Source organism: Dunckerocampus dactyliophorus, chromosome 12 (assembly GCF_027744805.1).
Source record: "Dunckerocampus dactyliophorus isolate RoL2022-P2 chromosome 12, RoL_Ddac_1.1, whole genome shotgun sequence".
In the NCBI taxonomy this organism is placed as follows: Eukaryota; Metazoa; Chordata; class Actinopteri; order Syngnathiformes; family Syngnathidae; genus Dunckerocampus; species Dunckerocampus dactyliophorus.
This window is the reverse complement of record NC_072830.1, coordinates 187,671-214,941: the sequence shown is the minus strand read 5'-3', so window position 1 is coordinate 214,941 and position 27,271 is coordinate 187,671. Positions and strand designations below refer to the sequence as shown.

General features: G+C 42.0%; 1 long non-coding RNA gene across 2 annotated transcripts; it reads right to left on the bottom strand.

The window, feature by feature from the left end:
- Positions 1-10,091: 10,091 nt before the first annotated feature.
- Positions 10,092-26,984, bottom strand: LOC129191341 (uncharacterized). Of its 2 annotated transcripts, XR_008573191.1 has the most exons (4): positions 26,804-26,984; positions 24,012-24,190; positions 11,080-18,353; positions 10,092-10,987 (listed from the first exon to the last, which is right to left on the bottom strand). It is a non-coding gene; the product is annotated as an uncharacterized LOC129191341 (long non-coding RNA). The 2 variants fall into 2 exon arrangements; XR_008573190.1 differs by lacking the exons at positions 10,092-10,987; positions 24,012-24,190 and having other exon boundaries at positions 16,824-18,353.
- Positions 26,985-27,271: the final 287 nt, after the last annotated feature.

Sequence of the window (27,271 nt, the reverse complement as noted above, 5' to 3'; positions counted from 1 at the left end):
AGTAGCTCAGTAAGCTAGCAGTGGCAAAGATCAACAGTAGCTCAATAAGCTAGCAGTGTAAAGGTCACCAGTAGCTCAATAAGCTAGCAGTGTCAGAGGTCACCAGTAGCTCAATAAGCTAGCAGTGTAAATGTAACCCAGCTGTGTTTTTGTGCGATTAAAAGAAATGTTATTTTTCTATAGGTAATGTTCAGGGATTAATGCCACTGTCGTTATCAGTTAAATAATGTGCTACTAAATTTTATACATTCGTTGTTTTATTATAATTGTATGTGATTGTCTTTATAAGAAATGGACATCTTTACGACAGTATTGCGACAGTCGTTAATTGGTTACCATGGTGCCCCTAGTGAGCGCTGTAGGCTCGCACATGGTCAAAGTGTGTAAGAGAGCCACCTGTGTGTGCCAGGCCTGTCTGCTCAATCCATCACTGCATGACTTTATGCTGTTTTCCTGCTAGCGAATTGGATGTGAGAGACTGTTGCTGTTCCTTGTTGGCTACAGTGGAGGAAGAGGACACCATCCACCTCCTTGTCATCATCATCGTCACCATCCTGCCGTTGCTGGAGCATCCCAGGCACCACAGCACACACTCATTCCTTCATACACAGCCCATATATACACGTATAGAGCTCTATAGACTCTTTAATTTTGTATGCTGGCCAGCAAATCTTAAATTGTGCTCAGGACAGTTTAAGGGACATTCATTATTATATATCGATTTTTTTTGTGTGTGTGTGTGTTACAGTATGTTTAAATCTTTTGTCCATGCATGTTGTTATGTTCGCTGACTTCTAGTTTGTGCAACAAAATAAGAGATGCATTTCAGTCCAGCAAATAATTAAATCTGGATTGATAGTAAACTGCTATCAGGACTCTGTTTTAATTACTCACTGGTTATATAAAGGTCACCAGTAGCTCAATAAGCTAGCAGTGTAAAGGTCACCAGTAGCTCAATAAGCTAGCAGTGTAAAGGTCACCAGTAGCTCAATAAGCTAGCAGTGTAAAGGTCACCAGTAGCTCAATAAGCTAGCAGTGTAAAGGTCACCAGTAGCTCAATAAGCTAGCAGTGTCAGAGGTCACCAGTAGCTCAATAAGCTAGCAGTGTCAGAGGTCACCAGTAGCTCAATAAGCTAGCAGTGGCAAAGATCAACAGTAGCTCAATAAGCTAGCAGTGTCAGAGGTCACCAGTAGCTCAATAAGCTAAGTGTCAGAGGTCACCAGTAGCTCAATAAGCTTGCAGTGTAAAGGTCACCAGTAGCTCAATAAGCTAGCAGTGTCAGAGGTCACCAGTAGCTCAATAAGCTGGCAGTGTCAGAGGTCACCAGTAGCTCAATAAGCTAGCAGTGGCAAAGATCAACAGTAGCTCAATAAGCTAGCAGTGTCAGAGGTCACCAGTAGCTCAATAAGCTAAGTGTCAGAGGTCACCAGTAGCTCAATAAGCTAGCAGTGTAAAGGTCACCAGTAGCTCAATAAGCTAGCAGTGTAAAGGTCACCAGTAGCTCAATAAGCTAGCAGTGTCAGAGGTCACCAGTAGCTCAATAAGCTAGCAGTGTCAGAGGTCACCAGTAGCTCAATAAGCTAGCAGTGGCAAAGATCAACAGTAGCTCAATAAGCTAGCAGTGTCAGAGGTCACCAGTAGCTCAATAAGCTAAGTGTCAGAGGTCACCAGTAGCTCAATAAGCTAGCAGTGTAAAGGTCAACAGTAGCTCAATAAGCTAGCAGTGTAAAGGTCACCAGTAGCTCAATAAGCTAGCAGTGTCAGAGGTCACCAGTAGCTCAATAAGCTAGCAGTGTCAGAGGTCACCAGTAGCTCAATAAGCTAGCAGTGGCAAAGATCAACAGTAGCTCAATAAGCTAGCAGTGTCAGAGGTCACCAGTAGCTCAATAAGCTAAGTGTCAGAGGTCACCAGTAGCTCAATAAGCTAGCAGTGTAAAGGTCACCAGTAGCTCAATAAGCTAGCAGTGTAAAGGTCACCAGTAGCTCAATAAGCTAGCAGTGTCAGAGGTCACCAGTAGCTCAATAAGCTAGCAGTGTCAGAGGTCACCAGTAGCTCAATAAGCTAGCAGTGGCAAAGATCAACAGTAGCTCAATAAGCTAGCAGTGTCAGAGGTCACCAGTAGCTCAATAAGCTAAGTGTCAGAGGTCACCAGTAGCTCAATAAGATAGCAGTGTAAAGGTCACCAGTAGCTCAATAAGCTAGCAGTGGCAAAGATCAACAGTAGCTCAATAAGCTAGCAGTGTCAGAGGTCACCAGTAGCTCAATAAGCTAGCAGTGTAAAGGTCACCAGTAGCTCAATAAGCTAGCAGTGTAAAGGTCACCAGTAGCTCAATAAGCTAGCAGTGGCAAAGATCAACAGTAGCTCAATAAGCTAGCAGTGTAAAGGTCACCAGTAGCTCAATAAGCTAGCAGTGTAAAGGTCACCAGTAGCTCAATAAGCTAGCAGTGTAAAGGTCACCAGTAGCTCAATAAGCTAGCAGTGTAAAGGTCACCAGTAGCTCAATAAGCTAGCAGTGTAAAGGTCACCAGTAGCTCAATAAGCTAGCAGTGTAAAGGTCACCAGTAGCTCAATAAGCTAGCAGTGTCAGAGGTCACCAGTAGCTCAATAAGCTAGCAGTGTCAGAGGTCACCAGTAGCTCAAAAAGCTAGCAGTGGCAAAGATCAACAGTAGCTCAATAAGCTAGCAGTGTCAGAGGTCACCAGTAGCTCAATAAGCTAAGTGTCAGAGGTCACCAGTAGCTCAATAAGCTAGCAGTGTAAAGGTCACCAGTAGCTCAATAAGCTAGCAGTGTCAGAGGTCACCAGTAGCTCAATAAGCTAGCAGTGGCAAAGATCAACAGTAGCTCAATAAGCTAGCAGTGTCAGAGGTCACCAGTAGCTCAATAAGCTAAGTGTCAGAGGTCACCAGTAGCTCAATAAGCTAGCAGTGTAAAGGTCACCAGTAGCTCAATAAGCTAGCAGTGTCAGAGGTCACCAGTAGCTCAATAAGCTAGCAGTGGCAAAGATCAACAGTAGCTCAATAAGCTAGCAGTGTCAGAGGTCACCAGTAGCTCAATAAGCTAAGTGTCAGAGGTCACCAGTAGCTCAATAAGCTAGCAGTGTAAAGGTCACCAGTAGCTCAATAAGCTAGCAGTGTAAAGGTCACCAGTAGCTCAATAAGCTAGCAGTGGCAAAGATCAACAGTAGCTCAATAAGCTAGCAGTGTAAAGGTCACCAGTAGCTCAATAAGCTAGCAGTGTAAAGGTCACCAGTAGCTCAATAAGCTTGCAGTGTAAAGGTCACCAGTAGCTCAATAAGCTAGCAGTGTCAGAGGTCACCAGTAGCTCAATAAGCTAGCAGTGTCAGAGGTCACCAGTAGCTCAATAAGCTAGCAGTGGCAAAGATCAACAGTAGCTCAATAAGCTAGCAGTGTCAGAGGTCACCAGTAGCTCAATAAGCTAAGTGTCAGAGGTCACCAGTAGCTCAATAAGCTAGCAGTGTAAAGGTCACCAGTAGCTCAATAAGCTAGCAGTGTAAAGGTCACCAGTAGCTCAATAAGCTAGCAGTGTCAGAGGTCACCAGTAGCTCAATAAGCTAGCAGTGTCAGAGGTCACCAGTAGCTCAATAAGCTAGCAGTGGCAAAGATCAACAGTAGCTCAATAAGCTAGCAGTGTCAGAGGTCACCAGTAGCTCAATAAGCTAAGTGTCAGAGGTCACCAGTAGCTCAATAAGCTAGCAGTGTAAAGGTCACCAGTAGCTCAATAAGCTAGCAGTGTAAAGGTCACCAGTAGCTCAATAAGCTAGCAGTGTCAGAGGTCACCAGTAGCTCAATAAGCTAGCAGTGTCAGAGGTCACCAGTAGCTCAATAAGCTAGCAGTGGCAAAGATCAACAGTAGCTCAATAAGCTAGCAGTGTCAGAGGTCACCAGTAGCTCAATAAGCTAGCAGTGTAAAGGTCACCAGTAGCTCAATAAGCTAGCAGTGTAAAGGTCACCAGTAGCTCAATAAGCTAGCAGTGGCAAAGATCAACAGTAGCTCAATAAGCTAGCAGTGTAAAGGTCACCAGTAGCTCAATAAGCTAGCAGTGTAAAGGTCACCAGTAGCTCAATAAGCTAGCAGTGTAAAGGTCACCAGTAGCTCAATAAGCTAGCAGTGTAAAGGTCACCAGTAGCTCAATAAGCTAGCAGTGTAAAGGTCACCAGTAGCTCAATAAGCTAGCAGTGTAAAGGTCACCAGTAGCTCAATAAGCTAGCAGTGTAAAGGTCACCAGTAGCTCAATAAGCTAGCAGTGTCAGAGGTCACCAGTAGCTCAATAAGCTAGCAGTGTCAGAGGTCACCAGTAGCTCAAAAAGCTAGCAGTGGCAAAGATCAACAGTAGCTCAATAAGCTAGCAGTGTCAGAGGTCACCAGTAGCTCAATAAGCTAAGTGTCAGAGGTCACCAGTAGCTCAATAAGCTAGCAGTGTAAAGGTCACCAGTAGCTCAATAAGCTAGCAGTGTCAGAGGTCACCAGTAGCTCAATAAGCTAGCAGTGGCAAAGATCAACAGTAGCTCAATAAGCTAGCAGTGTCAGAGGTCACCAGTAGCTCAATAAGCTAAGTGTCAGAGGTCACCAGTAGCTCAATAAGCTAGCAGTGTAAAGGTCACCAGTAGCTCAATAAGCTAGCAGTGTCAGAGGTCACCAGTAGCTCAATAAGCTAGCAGTGGCAAAGATCAACAGTAGCTCAATAAGCTAGCAGTGTCAGAGGTCACCAGTAGCTCAATAAGCTAAGTGTCAGAGGTCACCAGTAGCTCAATAAGCTAGCAGTGTAAAGGTCACCAGTAGCTCAATAAGCTAGCAGTGTAAAGGTCACCAGTAGCTCAATAAGCTAGCAGTGGCAAAGATCAACAGTAGCTCAATAAGCTAGCAGTGTAAAGGTCACCAGTAGCTCAATAAGCTAGCAGTGTAAAGGTCACCAGTAGCTCAATAAGCTTGCAGTGTAAAGGTCACCAGTAGCTCAATAAGCTAGCAGTGTCAGAGGTCACCAGTAGCTCAATAAGCTAGCAGTGTCAGAGGTCACCAGTAGCTCAATAAGCTAGCAGTGGCAAAGATCAACAGTAGCTCAATAAGCTAGCAGTGTCAGAGGTCACCAGTAGCTCAATAAGCTAAGTGTCAGAGGTCACCAGTAGCTCAATAAGCTAGCAGTGTAAAGGTCACCAGTAGCTCAATAAGCTAGCAGTGTAAAGGTCACCAGTAGCTCAATAAGCTAGCAGTGTCAGAGGTCACCAGTAGCTCAATAAGCTAGCAGTGTCAGAGGTCACCAGTAGCTCAATAAGCTAGCAGTGGCAAAGATCAACAGTAGCTCAATAAGCTAGCAGTGTCAGAGGTCACCAGTAGCTCAATAAGCTAAGTGTCAGAGGTCACCAGTAGCTCAATAAGCTAGCAGTGTAAAGGTCAACAGTAGCTCAATAAGCTAGCAGTGTAAAGGTCACCAGTAGCTCAATAAGCTAGCAGTGTCAGAGGTCACCAGTAGCTCAATAAGCTAGCAGTGTCAGAGGTCACCAGTAGCTCAATAAGCTAGCAGTGGCAAAGATCAACAGTAGCTCAATAAGCTAGCAGTGTCAGAGGTCACCAGTAGCTCAATAAGCTAAGTGTCAGAGGTCACCAGTAGCTCAATAAGCTAGCAGTGTAAAGGTCACCAGTAGCTCAATAAGCTAGCAGTGTAAAGGTCACCAGTAGCTCAATAAGCTAAGTGTCAGAGGTCACCAGTAGCTCAATAAGCTAGCAGTGTAAAGGTCACCAGTAGCTCAATAAGCTAGCAGTGGCAAAGATCAACAGTAGCTCAATAAGCTAGCAGTGTCAGAGGTCACCAGTAGCTCAATAAGCTAGCAGTGTAAAGGTCACCAGTAGCTCAATAAGCTAGCAGTGTAAAGGTCACCAGTAGCTCAATAAGCTAGCAGTGTCAGAGGTCACCAGTAGCTCAATAAGCTAGCAGTGTCAGAGGTCACCAGTAGCTCAATAAGCTAGCAGTGGCAAAGATCAACAGTAGCTCAATAAGCTAGCAGTGTCAGAGGTCACCAGTAGCTCAATAAGCTAAGTGTCAGAGGTCACCAGTAGCTCAATAAGATAGCAGTGTAAAGGTCACCAGTAGCTCAATAAGCTAGCAGTGGCAAAGATCAACAGTAGCTCAATAAGCTAGCAGTGTCAGAGGTCACCAGTAGCTCAATAAGCTAAATGTCAGAGGTCACCAGTAGCTCAATAAGCTAGCAGTGGCAAAGATCAACAGTAGCTCAATAAGCTAGCAGTGTCAGAGGTCACCAGTAGCTCAATAAGCTAGCAGTGTAAAGGTCACCAGTAGCTCAATAAGCTAGCAGTGGCAAAGATTAACAGTAGCTCAATAAGCTAGCAGTGTAAAGGTCACCAGTAGCTCAATAAACTAGCAGTGTCAGAGGTCACCAGTAGCTCAATAAGCTAAGTGTCAGAGGTCACCAGTAGCTCAATAAGCTAGCAGTGTAAAGGTCACCAGTAGCTCAATAAGCTAGCAGTGTAAAGGTCATGAGTAGCTCAATAAGCTAGCAGTGTCAGAGGTCACAAGTAGCTCAATAAGCTAGCAGTGTGAAGGTCATGAGTATGTAATGTAGCCCCAAGAGGACACAAGCCAGTGTCTTAGTGTCTTATTGTGGCGGTCCCAAGCCCGGATAAATACAGAGGGTTGTGTCAGGAAGGGCATCCGACGTAAAACTTTTGCCAAATCAAACATGCGAATCAAGTCTATGACTTCCATACCGGATCGGTCGAGGCCCGGGTTAACAACGACCGCCATCGGTGCTGTTGACCTGCAGGGTGCCGGTGGAAATTGGACTACTGTTGGTGGAAGAAGGAGAGGAGGAAAGTGTGTCCGTAGGAAGAGAGAGAAGAGGAACGCCAAGAGTATGGGACTGAGAGTAGGGACGTTGAATGTTGGAACTATGACAGGAAAAGGTAGAGAGTTGGTTGACATGATGCAGAGAAGGAAGGTAGACATACTGTGTGTCCAGGAGACCAGGTGGAAAGGTAGCAAGGCTAGAAGTTTAGGAGCAGGGTTCAAGTTGTTCTATCATGGTGTAGATAGGAAGAGAAACGGAGTAGGAGTTACCTTGAAGGAGGAGTTTGTTAGGAATGTCGTGGAGGTAAAAAGAGTGTCAGATTGAGTGATGAGTCTGAAGCTAGAAATGGAAGGTGTGATGTTGTTGTTTTATGTACTTTATTTATCCCACAGCGGGGAAATTTACTTGTTACAGCAGCAAGACAAGTAAAGAGAACAGTGTAAAGAAAGCATAGTGTCTACAACATGGTTCAGGTGGTGCAGGTGTTGTAGAGCCTGACAGCGGTCGGTATGAAGGACCTGATGTTCAATGTTGTTAGTGGGTATGCTCCACAGGTAGGATGTGAGCTGGAGGAGAAGGAGACATTCTGGTTGGACTTGGATGAAGTGATGCAGAGCACACCTAGAAGAGAGAGAGTTGTCATTGGTGCAGACCTCAATGGACATGTTGGTGCAGGAAACAGAGGTGATGAGGAGGCCATGGGCAGGTTTGGTATCCAGGAGAGGAATGCAGAAGGACAGATGGTGGTTGACTTTGCAAAAAGGATGGAAATGGCTATAGTGAATACTTTCTTCCAGAAGAGGCAGGAACATAGGGTGACCTATAAGAGTGGAGGTAGGAGCACACAGCTAGACTACATCTTGTGTAGACGCTGTCATCTGAAGGAGATCAGTGACTGTAAAGTCCAGTTCAGTAGATGGGGGGTCTTGTGACTGGCGAAACATCCCGATCCAAAAATATGATCATTTTTTCTTTGCAATCAGCCACTTGTTGTTTAAGAAGCACATATTGTGCAGGTGTACCTAATGATGTGGTGCCAGTGCAGTTTGACATTTGATCTCATGACACAAACATCCCACATGATACAGCATATATTTGCACCAATAAAAGAAATACAACATGATGATATGATTGTGTTATTATTATATTGTACACAAAGTAAAGTGTATATGTAAGTGTCATCTCTCCATGACTGGTGTAAGCGCCGTGTGGTCATGGACTACAGTATGTACCAACGCTTGTGGAGATGAATATACAGCATAGTGCCATTTCTAGGGGAACCTTCAACTATTCCAAAAAGTCCAAGTGATCCAGTCTTCCCAATGCCAATGCCAACAGGGATTACTGTATGGATGTTTTGTCCCGTGGAATAGATGCCATCATTTCTAAATAACGACATCATTTTTTTGTAAAGGGATACAAATGAGGGAACCCACATTCACCTTGCAGGGGGTAAGAACCTACCCCACATACATGACAATCCAGCCTCTAGCACCTCCTGCTGGCTTGCAGTGACTGAATCACCCCCCTGACGCTTTGGCTGCACCTAGAAACTCACTGGGGTTGAAAGTTTCCAAAGAAAATAGTTGTAACTTTCCAAGGAAATGCCTCGGTTAGGGTGGTGAATCCATTCCAAGTGGGGTTGAAGATGTTGTAGCAACATGTGTGGACGCTAACATCCCACTAGAAGAGTTAGCAGACTAATGGCCTGTGTGAGTGCACCTGAATTTAGGTGTGAAGCTTGGCTTGAACAAACGCCATAAACAGACCTTCCTCAACTGGAACAGGATACAGCTGGAACACCATCAGGTTCAAGGATACAGCTGGAACACCGTCATGTTCAAGGATACAGCTGGAACACCGTCATGTTCTAGGATACAAATGGAACACCGTCATGTTCAAGGATACAGGTGGAACACCGTCATGTTCAAGGATACAGCTGGAACACCGTCATGTTCTAGGATACAGCTGGAAAACCGTCATGTTCAAGGATAGAGCTGGAACACCGTCATGTTCAAGGATACAGCTGGAACACCGTGTCATATTCTAGGATACAGCTGGAACACCGTCATGTTCTAGGATACAGCTGGAAAACCGTCATGTTCTAGGATAAAGCTGGAAAACCGTCATGTTCTAGGATACAGGTGGAACACCGTCATGTCGAAGGATACAGCTGGAACACCGTCATGTTGAAGGATACAGGTGAAACACCGTCATGTTCTAGGATACAGCTGGAACACCGTCATGTTCAAGGATACAGCTGGAACACCGTCATGTTCTAGGATACAAATGGAACACCGTCATGTTCAAGGATACAGTTGGAACACCGTCATATTCAAGGATACAGCTGGAACACCGTCATGTTGAAGGATACAGTTGGAACACCATCATGTTCAAGGATACAGCTGGAACACCGTCATGTTCAAGGATACAGGTGGAACACAGTCATGTTTTAGGCTACTGCTGGAACACCGTCATGTTCAAGGATACAGCTGGAACACCGTCATGTTCAAGGATACAGTTGGAACACCTTCATATTCAAGGATACAGTTGGAACACCGTCATATTCAAGGATACAGCTGGAACACCGTCATGTTGAAGGATACAGTTGGAACACCATCATGTTCAAGGATACAGCTGGAACACCGTCATGTTCAAGGATACAGGTGGAACACAGTCATGTTTTAGGCTACTGCTGGAACACCGTCATGTTCAAGGATACAGGTGGAACACCGTCATGTTCAAGGATACAGCTGGAACACCGTCATGTTCTAGGATACAGCTGGAACACCGTCATGTTCAAGGATACAGCTGGAACACAGTCATGTTCTAGGATACAGCTGGAACACCGTCATGTTCAAGGATACAGTTGGAACACCTTCATATTCAAGGATACAGTTGGAACACCTTCATATTCAAGGATACAGCTGGAACACCTTCATGTTCAAGGATACAGCTGGAACACCTTCATATTCAAGGATACAGTTGGAACACCGTCATGTTGAAGGATACAGTTGGAACACCATCATGTTCAAGGATACAGCTGGAACACCGTCATGTTCAAGGATACAGGTGGAACACAGTCATGTTTTAGGCTACTGCTGGAACACCGTCATGTTCAAGGATACAGGTGGAACACCGTCATGTTCAAGGATACAGCTGGAACACCGTCATGTTCTAGGATACAGCTGGAACACCGTCATGTTCAAGGATACAGCTGGAACACCGTCATGTTCAAGGATACAGCTGGAACACCGTCATGTTCTAGGATACAGCTGGAACACCGTCATGTTCAAGGATACAGTTGGAACACCTTCATATTCAAGGATACAGCTGGAACACCTTCATGTTCAAGGATACAGCTGGAACACCTTCATATTCAAGGATACAGTTGGAACACCTTCATATTCAAGGATACAGTTGGAACACCGTCATGTTCAATTCTCTGAAAACTACGGCTGTCAAACCATTCATGAATAAAATTCATCACAGTTGAAAATGACGCCCCGTCCAGACTGAAACGTTCCTGGGATTGGATCATTTGTGAAACACATCCGTGGGACACATACGCCAATCAGAACACAGAACACAATGGGCGGGTTCTCCCTTGCCAATCAGGACTGTGGTGGCTCTATATGTAGCCGGCTGACGAGGCGGAGGGATGACATCTACAGTCCAGGAAAGTCTACAGTATTCCAGAGTGCTGGAGAGTTGGGACCATCAGAAAGGCTGCAGATCAAAGTTTGGACATTTTTGGAGAGCTGCTGGAAACATGACATGTTCTTGGAGATGATTGGGCCTGAGCAGGTGTTTTACATGCATCGTGCAACACAGGAAGTGCAACACTAAGTTGGTCAGCACTATATTTGGTTTCTATTATTATTGTTCACATTGTTCACATTTCAAAATTGCTTTTTTCCAACTACAGATGGTTGACAACGGCCAAGCTAGACATCCAGTAATTAATGTTCCAATGAAACAACAGTGTTGTCTAAGTAGGACACAAGTTCCCAATCCACACAGGGATCATATCATTCTTGTTGCACATGACTTACAGACACTTTGTCTCCAAGAGAGAAGCCTATTAGGAAGTATTGCGTAAAAAAAGCGGGATGCTCTTCATCATCCCATGTGTGTGCCTCACTGCTCCATGAGGAAAACTCTGGAATGATTGAGCACTTGAGGTCAGTGTGCACACGTTGCATGAATTAGGGCCTGAGTGGGCCACAAAGTGTCATCTAAACAAATACATACATTGGATGAAGAAGTATCTGAAGAGTTTGAAGGTTTTCCAGCGTGAAGCGCCTTTTTAAGGCCATGCCACCGCATTTGAAAAGGATTCAGGTCAGGACTCAGACTAGGCCCGGCATGCGGCGGCGTATCTTCTTGCACAACTGTCGTACGTCGCTGCAGGAGGTCTCCACTTTTTTGTTCCATGACCCTCAGGATCTTTGAAGAAGTTTCAAATAAAAGTTGATGAAAAGCCATGCTTTTAAAATCCTGTAATGTTGGACATTTTCATGTTCACGTTGAGCCAATAAGTTACCAGGAAGGCTGACAAGTGTTGCTTGGAACACACCCTCCAGGCAACCATCCAGCCTTTCTGGGGGCCTACAGGTTCAAGCAACCTAAAACATTCTAAACACAATAAGAAAGAAGAAAGAAGACAACAAGATTGCTTTTACTCGCGAGGAGAACAGACAGAAATGTACTCAGTTTACAACCTCGATCCGTTCTGAGTAAACTCTGCGTTCTCCTCCCTTTTATTCTGTTGGGGATTCCCTAGTTACACAGAGCACGTTGCAGCTCTAAGGGGAGGGGGAGCACAACAGCTGCAACGTGACAATACAATCTGTATCTAACTGTGTATGTGGGGGTGTGTGGGGGTGTGTGTGTGTTCACATAAACAAACAATCAAGAGTGTGAATCTGTAAACATGCAGCAGTTACACCAGAACATTCCAAGCATCTGTTGTTTAGCAGTTCCTGTTTGTTCTTCTTGATCTACAAAGAGTCTCTGTGGATGAGTGCATAGAAAAGATAACAAGTAATCATGACTAAGGGAGGAACAAAATCAGCTGAGCGCTCATGCGGTCAAGAGGAGTTCCTTCATCTTCTTCTTCGTAGCCCCATAAAACTGTACTGCTCAGACACACACACATACAGAGGTTATAGTGGTTCAAACAAAGGAAGATACATTCTTTAAGACAAATATATGATAACATTTATATACATTTCTCCAACATTTCCCTCCTGTTTATCATGTATTTGCTCAAATTCTCATATCATTCTATAACCACTTCCTTTCGGATTTTCAGTCAAGAATTATTATTATTATTATTTGTTTTTTATATGAACACAAACACATTTACACCAAGAGTCAAATGTGACTTTTACTCATAGTCACCTGGTCTGGAAACAGATCAGGCAAATGGAGATCATCCTCCATGTCTATAGCTGTCTCCATCTCTCTCTCGTTCCCTTCCAGATCCAACAACAAATACATTTGTGCCATTTTAGTTTCCATGGGTGAAATAGCTGCATTTATCATTTTGTTAAATAGACCCCCCACACAGGGAATAACACAACATCCACACAAGGTTACGATTGCTGCAAAAACAGCACTTGACATCAATAGAGATGACACCAAGGATTTGCACTTGCCAAACATATCAAGCCAACTGTCCCACCATGAGGTTTCCACTCCAGAGTGTTCCTTCATCTTACCATTCAGGGTGCGGAGGCCTTCAATGGCCTGAGTCAGGCTGCCATCAGCAGCAGTGTTGTTGGGAATGAAGGTACAGCATTGTTCTCCAAACATTGCACACACACCTCCTTCCTTTGTTAACAACATGTCCACCGCAATCCCATTTTGGTAAGCCATCAGGGACGTGGCTTTAAGTTGTTCTTTGACCGCTTCAAATCCAACTTGTGTCCAATTTCCCAATTTGTGAACATTGTAGTGGATGTAGTTAATCCTGTCTACGTTTTTATTGACGGTAATCCATGGAAATATGGATTCCCATCCAGCCGCAATCTAATTTACTAATTTCTATTCATCAGGCACCCCACGGAGAACATCAATGGCATCAATGTATATAGGATCCTTGTCTCCTAACCACTGTGCTTGTGTTCGGACCAATAGTCATATGGATAGAATTTCTATACGCCCAACTAACAATCCATGGTGCATGTACTGTCTTTGATGTGCTTCACTTTGGCCTATCTGTTAGTAGGGTTACATTAGTGGCAACTGTGTCTGCATTTTTGAGGTTATTAGTCTGATCCCATACAAGCAGCCCTATGTCCATTATGAACATAATAGTTATCTATCACTTACAAAATACTTTGCTCTTATTACCGTCATTTCACAGAGAACCTTAGGAGTTCCGCCTCTACTAGGATTGGTGTCTTGTACTTTCTTCACTGACCGTCAGGTATTTTCAGACTCTAAATGTCTGCACCCACCTTATTGTCAGACGTTTGCTCACCTTTCCCGTCGGGGTTTCTCTGCTGAAAGGACCTTTTTACAATGTTTCAAATTAATCCATGTTGATCTTTCAGTTACTTTTAGGGCTGTTTGTGTTGTCAATGATACTTAGTTTGGACCTTCCCACTTGGGTAAATGCCAGTGCTTCTTTTTGATGCTTTTGATGAGGACCCAATCTCCTGGTTGAACTAACTGAATTTCCTGCTGGGAGACAGTAGAATCCTCTGCAGGTTGACATATATTATTTTGCCTTTCCAACAAGTGTATAGTCAGCGAGATTAGCGTCATCATCAGCTTCCCATTGACTTTTGAAGTATGGTAATCTATATGGTCTTCCAAATAAAATTTCAAATGGTGTTAATCCATTTGAAGCAGTTATATTAATATATAATTTAACGAGATCAAGACTTTGTGTCCAAGGTCTCCCTGTTTCCTCCATACACTTTTTGAGTCTATTTTTTATTGTTCCATTCATTCGTTCCACTAGTCCTGCGCTTTGAGGGTGGTAAGCACAATGATTTTTTAAGTTAATATGGAACATTGTTCCTATTTTTTGTATTATCCGGTTTACAAAATGAGAGCCATTGTCACTATAAATCGTGTCAGGTATACCATATCGTGGTATAATATCTTTACGTAGTGCTTTTACCACCGTCAAGGCATCAGGATGCTTTGTTGGAAAGAGTTCTATCCATTTAGAAAATGCATCTATGATGACCAAACAAAATTTCTTTCCTTCGCTTTTGCTTAGCTCTATGAAGTCCATATGTATTACCTGGAAAGGATATTGCGGTGTTGGAAACTGACCACGTCGCGGGCGTAAATTGCCTTTCAGATTGTGATTTGCGCATGTTAGACAGGCTCTACAAACATTTTTTGAATATGAATTAAAGCCATAGGTGGTAAAATATTGATGTATCTGACTAACCATCCCTCCTGTTGAGACATGTGACACACCATGGCTCAAAATAGCCTCCCATTTATATACATTTTTGGAAAAATAGGCTTCAAATTTTGGTCAACATAGATGGCATTTTTAAGTGTAGCCCCTTTTCTTTTCCAAATTTTAATTTCAGACTACGAATTTGTTATTGCATGCCTTTGAGAACCTCATTTTCTAGGTGGTGTTGCGGTGCTGTCAATACGGTCATTTAATTTCCAGCAGTAACTTTAGTCATGTTATCTGCAAATGCATTTCCTTTTGTGGTTTTATTAGTGCCCGTTGGTGTGTCCAGCACATTTACAAATTGCAAGTTTTAATGGTAATTAAACAGCATCTAATAACTCCTGTAACAGGTGCGCATCTGTATCTGGCTTGCCTGTCAATGTTACCGTGCCCCTGCTTCTCCAATATTGGGCAAATGTGTGCACAGTAGCATATGCATATTGGCTATCGGTGCATATAGTTACTGTTTTATCTTTCATTAATTTACAGGATTCCGTTAATGCAACTAATTCAGCTGCCTGAGTGGACTGAACTTGGCCATGCTAGCAGTCATGGCTTGTGAATAAATAGTGGGGCTTTCACAATACCCTTGGGGTAACCTTGTATAGGTGTAACGTTTTCCTCCAAAGGTAAAAGCAAACCAGAATTGGCTTTCTTTATCTACTGGTACTGAAGAGAAAGCATTGCTTATATCCACTACTGTAAAATAAGTGGCATCAGGCCTTAACGAATTTAAAAGCATATGTACATCAGGTACACATGGTGCTCTTTGAATCACTGCATTGTTTACCGCCTGTAAGTCTTGCACCATTCTCCAGCCAACAGAAGGCAGAGCCTTCTTGACTGGAAAAATAGGAGTATTACATGGTGAATCTGGACATTCTATTATACCTTTTGCTTTTATTAAATCATCAATTACAGGCTTTATACCTTCATATGCATCTGGCTTTAGAGCATATTGCCGTATACAAGGTCTATATTCTGTTTTTACTCTAATGTGTACTGGTAATGCTCCTTTAATTTGACCTACATCAGATGGACCCTGTGACCACAATGTTTCAGGTATGGTTTTGAGCTGTTCTTCTTCCTCGTCTGTCAACACATACTGTCACTCTACAGGACTCTGAAGGTGTCGTCCTCCTTGTACTTGTACAGTCCAAAATATGTCTTTCCTTAGTAAACCTGTAATATCACTTTTGTCGACTCCTTCAGGTGTTTGCACCCAGTCAGTCGTTTGTTGTCCCAATTGTACTATTTCTGTTAAATCTTTCCATTTTTCACCTTTTGCCTTGTAGAGTGACACATGTGGTGTTCCCCACTGTCGATACAGCGTTTGTAGGTCTTTTAATTGAACTCCTGCTATCGCAGTAGTTGATCCATCTGAATAGATGTAATCAATGAGTACAACTCCTGGTGTTGCTCGCGCCAATTGTTTTTCATATTCTGGATTTGGCCCTAAAGTACCTCGGTAGTACAGAGTTATATGTAAGTTGTTGCTAGTCATTGTGTCCTCAATATTTTGCAGTAACGCTTGTCCTTCCCGTAGACGATTGGTTCCCACACTCTGAGGTGGTTTGTTTGGTATGTCCAATGAATAATAGTAGGAAGGGAATTCTTCCGCTTTTACTACAAATGAGTCTTTTATTACATGTTGCCTTTTAACAATGATGTTTCCATCACTAGTTGGAACTAAAGCCAGTCCCAGGGCTGACAAGCCATCTCTCCACAGCAGATTGACAGGACATTTTGGTACCAATAAAATGGGCAACTGACATGCCTTTCCATACTGTTTGTGGTACTACAAGTACTACCACAGCAGGATTTACAGCTCTTGTAAATTGAGCTCCACTAAGTTTTTGTTTATTGACTCAGAAGTGTCCCTTTCTTCTGCTGTGGGAGCAGGCTGGCCTAGTCACACAGTGTATGATTTCTTGGTGTTTATTTACTTTTAATTTTATTTATTTATTTATTTTTTAACAATTGCGTCCAATATGCCCTTCTTTTCCACAACACCAACAGCCTGACGCATTTTGTCTAAATTGTCCTCTTCCAAATCCTCCTGTTTAGTGCGTTACTTTGAAAGTATATTTGACCTTCTTCATTTATGAAGGTATCTTCATTTTTTAAGCCTAAGATTTTTCCTTTGTCATTTTCTTTCCCCATGTTTAACATATTCTTCTAGCATGCCTGTTGCAAAATGTATGCAATATTTGAAGAACCAATTTCTTATAGCGTCTTTTGAATTAGCGTGTAACGCAGTTTTTAGCTGTTGTTATAACGACCCTGTGGGTCATCATTATCCCGTTAGCCACTTTGTTTTAAATACCGTTATCATTGTGGCTCCGTAATCATCAAATGTTTCATCTAGTTGTTGTTTAGTTCTACCCATGGCGGTGTCATCTGCTCTTTTTAGGAAACGTCGAGTGGTTCGGTTGATCAGGCCTTGCACTCGGTGTTCCAGTTCTCTGCTGTGTAATATCACTACACTGCTCCTCATATCGTGGTGGAGACACCAGCAAGAGAGGATCCAGTGAGGGTCTGCCTTGCTGTCTTTCTTCCCTACTTTACTCAGTCCTTTGAACATTTACTATCTTATTATCCTCTTCTCTATCTTTAACTTTCACTTCCTCAGTCCCTTCTCTCTTATTTTTAACTTCTCAACCTTCTGTTTCCACCTTTGCTGTTCCTTTTTTCTTTTCTTTTTACACACACGTTTCTTTTTTGTTTTTATTTTCTTTTTCTCCTTCTTCTCTTTTTTGAGCTGTATTAAGCCAAAACTGTCTCTTCATATCCTTCTTTTTTCATCTTTTTATAATTATTTTCTTTTTATCATTATTTTTCATCCACTAAAGTATCTAGTCCTGTAACGACACTATTTTTGGGGAATTTTATTGGCCATCATACCCGTATTTAGACACCCATTTATCCAGGTATTTTAACTTTGTTGAATCTTGTTTTTCAACGAATCGCCAGTCTTTACTCTGTAAGTTATCTTTATAGTTTGTTTTACTTTTTCCATTTCCCATTTTAATTCAATTTGGTCCCAGTTATGATGTTAATTCCTAGGGAATTCTAATAACTGGGTTTTTCTTTCTGTCAGTGAGGTGGTGAAAAATGATCTTATTGTGGTAATTCTCAAGCTTCTACCCAGGTGGGGGCGGAGAATTCTTGTCTCTGCTTCCACAACAAGTCACCACTTCCAATCTCACCGCTTTGGTATGAGATAAGTTTCTAGTGAAACTTAGTCTCCACTCACACTCACAAGCACACAACACGGAATTTAAATGCGCATAGGACTCCGCCATCCTGTTATTACCACGGAATTTGCCGGAATCCAGCATCCCTCTTTACCACAAAATTTATGGGAATCCGGTGTCCATCTTTACCACGGAATTTATCGGAATTCGGTGTCCTTCAATTACTTGCCATTGACTAGTATTCACAAGGTTTCACTCTAAGCAGGCCTAGCGGGCTTTTACAAGATACAAGATTCAAGAGAGTTTTATTGTCATGTGCATAGTAAAACAGCAGTTATACCATGCAATGAAAATCTTATTCTGTTCATTATCCCAAGAAAAGAAATAAAACAAATGAAAGAATAAGAACATAAGAAACATAAACACATAAACATATATACCAATAAATTAAGCAACAACTACAGAAGAGACATTAATACAAGTAAACAATATAAATAAATAAATAAATAAATAAATAAATAAATAAATAAATAAATAAATAAATAAAGTGCTATGAGTGTGTGCGTGCGGCGTGTGCGAGTGCTTCGTTGAGGAGCCTGATGGCCTGTGGGTAAAAGCTGTTTTATTGACTCTGCTTGTCTTTTCTTAAACACGTTTCACTCATTCTCTTTTAATCCCCCCTAAGGAAATATTACTCACCAAGTTGTCTTCCCTCTCCGAGGTATACCGTCAACCATCAGACTCCAGCCAGTGAGACGAGAGCCAGTCCCGGAAAGGGTCTGTTTGCCGTGGCCACGGTCTTTCTGGTTGTCGTTTCCTCAGCTGGAATCCTCAGGTGTTTTGGTATCTGGCTCGAAGGACCAAATTAATGTCAGGTTCAAGCAACCTAAAACATTCTAAACACAATAAGAAAGAAGAAAGAAGACAACGAGATTGCTTTTACTCGTGAGGAGAACATACAGAGATAACATTTATATACATTTCTCCAACAAAAAGCTGTTTGCCAGCCTTGTGGTCCTGGACTTCAAACTCCTGTAGCGTCTGCCTGACGGTAGGAGTGTGAATAATGAGTGTTGTGGATGTGTGCTGTCCTTGATGAGGTTGTGTGTTTGGGCAACAGGTGGGGTACACCCTGGACTGGTGTCCAGCCAATAGCAGGGCACATTTAGACTCACATTCATACCTATGGACAATTTCATCTCCAATGAAGCCAACATGCATGTTTTTGGAATGTGGGAGGAAACCTGAGTAGTGGGTTTCAGCCATGTAGCCTTCAAATTAGTGTTCCCCAAACAACATCAGCGTGTGAAATGAGTAACGTAGCAGAAAACTTTAAAAAGGAATCCCAGCACCCCACCTGGGCCAGTCAGAACACATAGTCCTGTTTACATTACCTTTCTACATCCCCTTTGGAAAAGGACACCCCCCCACCTCAAAAGCGGATGGAGCCTCCTCACAGCTGCAGGACTGTCAACATCCCAGACTGGAGTGTATTCCACCCTGAGGACATGAAGGAGGACAGCAGAGGTGACCTCATCACATCCACCGGCCAACGCCAGTCACATGTTGGCATGATGCGAGCCGTGTGCTCAACATGTCCGTGCACGAGCACACTGCTGAGACACATCATCCATAGACTCTCCCACACTAGCACTTCCCATCCAGGACTAGCAGGTCAACAGAGGATGCCATAGCCACAGTCCTTCACACCACCCTGACCCTCCTACGCCAGGCTTCTATTCAGCATCCAATGCCATCATCCCCAACAAAAGCCAACAAGGTGGGCCTGCCACGTTCAAGGACTTCCTCAGTCACCATCCAGAGACTCCAGTGGGGCCTCACCTCTCCTCAGCACTCAGCATCAACACCGGCTTTGCACCCTGTACACCAGATTCACCGTGCACAGAGTGCCCCCCACACCAGACTTCCAACCAGTCAGCTAGTAAAACATAAGTGACATGGATGTCATGCCAACATGGAAGCAGCAAACACATCATACTTTATACTGAGAATACGGCGGCCAATTCAGAGGTCACTGTACACAATACATACATGTGTTGTATGATCAATGTGTTCTATGAAAGCACTATTGCTAGCATGTGTTAGCCAGAGGTCACTGTACACAATACATACATGTGTTGTATGATCAATGTGTTCTATGAAAGCACTATTGCTAGCATATGTTAGCCAGAGGTCACTGTACACAATACATACATGTGTTGTATGAGCAATGTGTTCTATGAAAGCACTATTGCTAGCATATGTTAGCCAGAGGTCACTGTATACAATACATACATGTGTTGTATGATCAATGTGTTCTATGAAAGCACTATTGCTAGCATATGTTAGCCAGAGGTCACTGTATACAATACATACATGTGTTGTATGAGCAATGTGTTCTATGAAACGTTTGTCTGTTGAAACAATGAGCAATCGTAAACGGAGCCATGTGTGAATTGTCAGTAAAGTTTTCATTCTTAATGGAGTTCATTTCAAAAGACTCTTTTACATATTTTATGATTTTGTCCTGTTTTGTGTTCTATATTAGCTTGGCTAGATCACCCTGCTACCTCATTATACTTCAGGCTTTACAATAAATACATTACATTCTTGTATTCATATTCATAATTCATTTCATGAATAAGTGATTTCAGTGTCTTGTATTTTCTATGCTACGATATGAAATACACAACTTCTTTAAATTTACCACACGTTTGGTGAATTTACACAAAGTATCACCGATACCAGCCTGAATTTGACTCCGTATCGGAGTGGAAACTAAATCAGCGGTTCCACGCAGGCGTGTGTTAAGTGAAAGAACAAAGAGCTGCTCGCACACACTGATCTGTATTATATATCTGGATAGACCATTGGTCAATGACTTGTGAAGCCACACGGCCGCCATATTGCTACTCACAAGAAACACTTGTCGGACTTATGTGAGAACTTGTGAGTTGTTAAGTGTGTTGTTAGTTTGTTAGCCACTCACACAAAATGCAAGGTTAGTCTTCACACTAACCTCACATAACAGGTGTGCTTGAGCTTAGTCATAAGGACTCTATGATCATTTTTAAACATTCTGTGGATATCACACCATACCTGAGTCATAAGGGCTTTACATGGGGGGCCGTGGGGGCTATGTAAACAAACAACCACCACTAGACTACTAAATCATTTGCGGTTGCTTGCAAATATAAAAAAATACATTTTTTATGGGGAATTTCAAATGCACCCCCATATGGAGACAATGTTTATGTATTATTACATATTATATTACATATTAATCCTGTGGTTTTTGTTCAAATATATTTCTATATCAGAAAAGAGCTTATTTCTATTTCATAACACAAACAAAAAAAATCAGCACTGTCTGCTACGTACGAGATGTGAGTGCTAAGATGGCCTCTGTGGCTTCAGAAGCAACAGAACATCTACATTTGACATTGAAAAGCGGGGAGATTCAACCTTGGTCCCTTAAAAACCATTTGATACGTTATTCTCTATCTTTTGGTTATATTAAATGTACTTTCCCCCCTTCCAATTCTCATTGCCTTTGGGACAAAATGCTACTGTGCACCCTGGCTCAGCACTCCCCTACAGCAATGATAGTTTTACTCCTCTAGAAAGAGATTTTCATTTGAACTGCATATCCCATCCCTTTTTTCCACTAAAATCCATGGTCATGATCCTTTACTTTTTATTCTTACTTTCATACAATTCACTATGCTCTCGTCTGTACAAAATATGAATCATCAAAGAGACAAGTTTTAAAATCATTTCACATTTTGATGATTTTTTTGTTTGTGTTATGAAATAGAAATAAGCTCTTTTCTGATATAGAAATATATTTGAACAAAAACCACAGGAATAATATGTAATATAATATGTAATAATATATAAACATTGTCTCCAGATGGGGGTTTATTTGAAATTCGGGTAAACAAAAAAAAATGTATTTTTTTATATTTGCAAGCAACCACAAATGATTTAGTAGTCTAGTGGTGGTTGTTTGTTTACATAGCCCCCACGGCCCCCCATGTACAGTCCTTATGACTCAGGTATGGTGTGATATCCACAGAATGTTTAAAAATGATCATAGAGTCCTTATGACTAAGCTCAAGCACACCTGTTGTGCGAGGTTAGTGTGAAGACTAACCTTGCATTTAGTGTGAGTGGGTAACAAACTAACAACACACTTAACAACTCACAAGTTCTCACATAAGTCATTGTCCGACAAGTGTTTCGTTGGAGTGCAATATAGCAGCCATGTGGCTTCACAAGTCATTGACCAATGGGATATCCAGATACAGTCAAACTTGTCTATAGCGGCCACTAGAGGGAGTTTGCAAAAGTGGCCGCTATAGACAGGTTGGCATCCAGTTTGAATGTTGACCAGTAGAGGGGAAAAAAAAGAAAAAAAAGGGAAAATAATAATGTTGACCAGTAGAGGGCACTGCGGACTGCGGATAAAAGTTGTACAGCACTACTAGGCTTGTTATTATCATGGTTCATGGTTTTAATTCATCCTGAACATGCATATGAGTCAAACAGTAGCACATCACATAGTACAATTCACAATTTTGCAAGTCCAAAAAGGAGTAGGAAGAAGCAAAGCTTATTTAATCCTACCTCTCATCAGTTTCACATCAGTTGCAATACATTTATTCACCTCTTGTTCTTCCAAGTGTACTTTGTAGGTCTACATGACAATGTAGTGCAATCATAGCCAAGGTTTTTACTTACTAAAAGGAAGCTAGAGGCTTAATAATAACTGATAGAATATATCCACCACCCACAGAACAAAGCTGTGCTAGTAATGTCTTACGCTTGTTTTTAATATTTTACTTTTTATACGGCAGAGTGTCATTACAGCTTTAGTTCATCAGGAAGTGACGGGAAGTGACGGTGGGCGTCCCGAGCAGGAGAGCTAGGCTCAGTGCTAGCTGTGAGTTTGGAGAGAGTTGGGAAGTGTGTTTATGTTGGCGTGGATGTAAAGTCCTGCAGTGTTCTCCGCTGTTAATAAAGCCATTAAAGTGCATCGGCGACGTGAGTCTCTCCTTCCCCACAACAAGCGGCATTACAGTATTGACCAGTGCACACCAGGAAATAAACGGTGTCATTTCTTACAGGCATTGGCTGGACAGCTATGTAGTGGGGCTTGTTTAACCTTTGCCTTGTGGGCAAGCAGGAAGGAGAGACGATGCTGAGAGATGTGTGTGTGTTCTGAGCTGCTGTCTGGTGGCCGCGTTCAAGAAATAAAGTTGGCAGAAGCAACAGGAGAAGTTTCCTTCTTTGCTTCGGAGCTGAATAACACTGACAAGTTAACAGACTAGTAGCGAACGGAAAAGAAGACGGCTTTGTTTGTGTCGAATATAGAAGATGAGGACTTTGATGGATTTGTGGATGAGGATTGATGAAAAATAACGTGAGTACATTCTAAAATACTTCAATTAAGTACAACCCAACTCAGATTTGCTCCCGCTGCCGCATGCATGCTAGCGTTTTTTTTATTGTAGCGTCGCTGGGAGCACGTCCTGTTCCCAGCCTACTTTGCGGTAATGTTTTGGTGCAAATGCTCTTAAAGTTACATGTTTGACCAGGAAATAGCAAGCTCAAAAGAAGACGGCTTTTTTATGTGGAACAACTGACAGTTTGTGTGGATCTTGTGAATGATTGTGACTGAGCTAGGACTTAGTAATTAAAGTCTACACACGACAGCTTCATTGATTGAAAAACAAAACTTTTTCGTGCATGAAGCTTCTACTTGAGTTGGTAATTTGGCCGCTATATGCGGTCAGATATTGACCAAGGGAGACAAAATGGGTGGCCGCTGGCCGCGTTGGACAGGTGACTGCTATACACAGGGTCTATAACATGTACATTTGCTGGGGGGGATTTTTCAGTGGCTGCTATAGGCAGGTGGCCGTTCTATAAAGGTGGCCGCTAAGACAGGTTTGACTGTATATTAGTACAGATCATGTGTGCCAATGTAGTCTTCTACGTACGAGGTGTGAGTGCTAAGATGGCCTCTCATGCGTGCGCTGTGGCGTCAGCGGCTTGCACGGGCGCGAGCGAGGTGTGATCCAGATTTTTTTTTATACAGATCAGTGCTCGCACACCTCCCTCGTTTAGCACCCTGTCACTATGGAAACACGACTGGTTCTGCACGTGTACAAAATGTACGTCACTTCCTCCACTCGCCGAGTTTTACCACAGAGCCGATGAGACGTCACGTGCTGAGATATATCTATTTATCAACATAAATGGGCAATAGCCATACTTTTAGAGCTTATGTCACATACTGCACATTTGAGCACATGGCAGCATGAAGCCCAACGCACGCACGCAAACACCAGCATGCCGAGTTGTGTCCCTCTGTGGAACATTAGCATTTATGACACACGACGTGCACAAGCAGCTTGGTGACTAAATAACAATATGCACCACATCCATTTGGATAACAAATATCACCTTTTTTGTCATGGACCTATTTACTACGGTTATCGGTTATCCTTGGTCCACTGCAGTTTTGCAGAAACAATGGATAATCCTACCAGTTGTAGTACCATGCACCGGTCAGCAGAGGGCTTGTTGCTCCTGAACTGGTCCTGGCGCATGCGCAGTTCATAGGTTCCGTGGGTGGCTCGCCATCTTTATCTCAAGCACATGTGCTCCTGCACATGTTCTCTTAGGTCGATCTATCGCGATAGTTCTTCAACCCAATCTAATTGGCCTATCATAAACAACATGAAATATGCATAAATATATCAAATAAACCAGTGGATAGTGTTACAATAAAGAACACGTCACTTTCGTCTCTTAATTAGTGCTCGTTAACAAGTGCTGTCGCCGAAATGAGGGAAGGAACAATACACTTGCAACAGTATAGTATGTTAACCCATAAGAACCCACGGTGACACGAGTGTAACAAGCACTTTGAAGGTCCCAGTCTCTTCCTTATAAAGCTTTATGTTTGATTTTAACTTGTTAAGTCCCTAAGCGACACATACTTAACATCCTGGTGTGATGACCATGTGACAGTCATGTGACTGTAGCAGGAAGTGACCTCTCCAAAATGCAGGTCTGGCCTGTGTGCAAACTTCAAGGAAGAAGCTATTTTCAAAGAGCTGTTTTTTGATACCACATGTAATTTCAAACACATTTCTTAGGTTCAATGCTTTGATAACATGTCCTAAATTACTTTCAACCTGGAATGACCATAGTTGTTGAAGAAAGTAATATAAAAAAAGTAACAGAAATATTGCTGTAACATATATGTTACATAGGGGTTTTAGCCTTAAAATCAGAATGAAGAACCTGATGTGACCCATTTGTCACAATAACAAAAATGCAAATAATCCACCCAATTATTTTAGCTGTTTCAATTATATTAACATGAAATATGTTCTGCTGGTCAATTGAAAGTGTAATGAACAATTAGAAACACAAAATAATGTGAAAGTATTTGGTTTGTGTTACAAAACAGTTTTTGCAAATCTGTACATCATGTTAACACATTTTTACGATCCTATGCCGATCCTACAAAAATTTAAAAGTGTTATTCTTGTTCTTAAATATTCTATTATTCCGATTTCATTTGTAAGAACATGCGCTGCACTCCTTATGATGCACTGGAGGCCATTTTGGGAGATGATAGTTAGTTTGAGGGATGTGACGATTGCTCAGATGAAGACCCTGATGACCCTCTTTACAATCCCAATAGTCAAGACGGGGATAGTGACGAGTCAAGTGAGTGTGGTGATTCGGACAGTAGTGAATCAAGTACACCAGATGATGTACCACAACCAAATGAATTCAGGGCAGAAAAATACATCCATTCTAGGAAAAAAAAAAAGAAACTGTCCATAGCCAAAAACAAGGAACTGAAGAAGGAACTGTCCAAGGGAAAAAACTATTTTCTTGGGGGAAGAAAGCATTTGAAGCCCCTGAGTGTACATTCAAAGGACCACCTCCAGACAATCTTCATAGTCCTGTGGAGTACTTCGAAAGTTCATAACACCAGAAATGCGATGTTACTAAAGGATCAAACTAATTTGTACAGTGTACAAAAATCTCTACATCACAACAATGTTAACACCACTGGAAAAGACCTGGAAATACTGATTGGCCTCTACCTGTGCATGGCTCTTTGCCAACTGACGGCAAATCGTGCATACTGGGAAAATGACACAAGGTGTCCCATGGTAGCTGAAGTCATGTCACGTAATTGTTTTCAGAACCTGCAGGAAACTCTGCATTTCATTGACAACACGGATGTATCAAACAGGCAAGCTACAGATTCCAGGCAGAGGTTGCCACTAGCCTCATTCTTTGGCAGGCACAAGGAGGCCGCCCATCACTCAATGCCACATTTCTACCTGCCCAAGAGGGTTCGTGTTGGAGATCCAGATGATGTTCGCACTGACCAAGTCGCACATTGGTCTTTGAAATGTGACAAACATGGCTGCTGCAAACTCTGCAAAGTCAATGCAACCACCACTCTCTGTGAGAAATGTGATGTGCGTCTTTGCTTCACTGAGGAACGAAACTGTTTCAAGTCTTACCATCTGACTTAGGCTAAATGGCTGAAGAGACTTACCAGACATAACAGCTGAGAAAATGTTTTGGACAAGGTGCTGATGATACAACAGTTTTATTTTTCTTCAGCGTTTACGTTTTTTTGCACAATTTATGTTTGTAGGTCTGCAGCTATGGTAGCTTATTGCAAATGTTCCCAAATAAGCAGTGTTATTTATTTTTGATGCATTTGGCATATTTTGTGGTGCAAAGCAAAACTGATGAAGTTTGTTAAACCTTGCCATTGAAGTCACAGTTTTTACATATGTTATGGAAATACAAATAAAAAGGCAGTTTTGTGGCCCCAAGCAGTAAAAACTAGTAATGGGAAAATGAAGCTTCATGAAGCACTTGTGATATTTAAAAAAAATTCCACAGCATCTTTAAACCAAGAGTGCCATATAGAGGAGTCAAAAATGTCACAAGTGCTTATGAAGCTTCATTTGTCCATTCATCACTCGTAAAAAACATCAGGTTTACTTATTTTCAAAGAAGGAATATGTTTAACACTAACGCCCAATGTAACAAATATGTAACAACACAGATCTTTGGGAATAAAAAGTGTTATTCAGAAAAAAACTTTAGAAATGTGTTCTATGTGGTCCACTTGGTCTGTGGTATAGCCCGGATAATTTTCCTTTAAGGATAAATGGGTCTGGGTTCTTATGGGTTAACTATTGAAAATACACCATAACTTCACCACAAAACATAACCACTATATTATCTCTCATCACTTTCAAACAAAATAAAATACATTTCTTTGACTCACCAAGTCCCGTTCCAGAAAATAAAACATCTCCAAAACAGGAACACGGTGGAAAATCAAAAATACCTTCTTTGCACTTTCTTCAGACAACAAAAATAGTATTTAGACACGTTTTCATATTTTTCTGGAAAGTTTCCTGCTCTTCTCCTTCTGCTGCGCACTATGTGCTGACTGCGTAATGTTCTCCCTCTGCACAGGAAATGGAGCTAGTCACATGGGTTACGTAGCAACGTACCCTTTCAAAATAAAAGTCCCATTTCCGTAATTCAAACGTAAATTACAATAACCAATGAATTTACATTCTTTTCATATTTTAACAGGTTTTAAACAACATAGATTATTACACATATTTACAGATTATATAACCATATTGTCTCATATTGTTTCTTCATACAAAGTATTTATTGCTGTTTTTATTAACAGGCTTTTACTTTTGAGCATCCAGTTAACCTGGGTTACACCTGGTTTTTG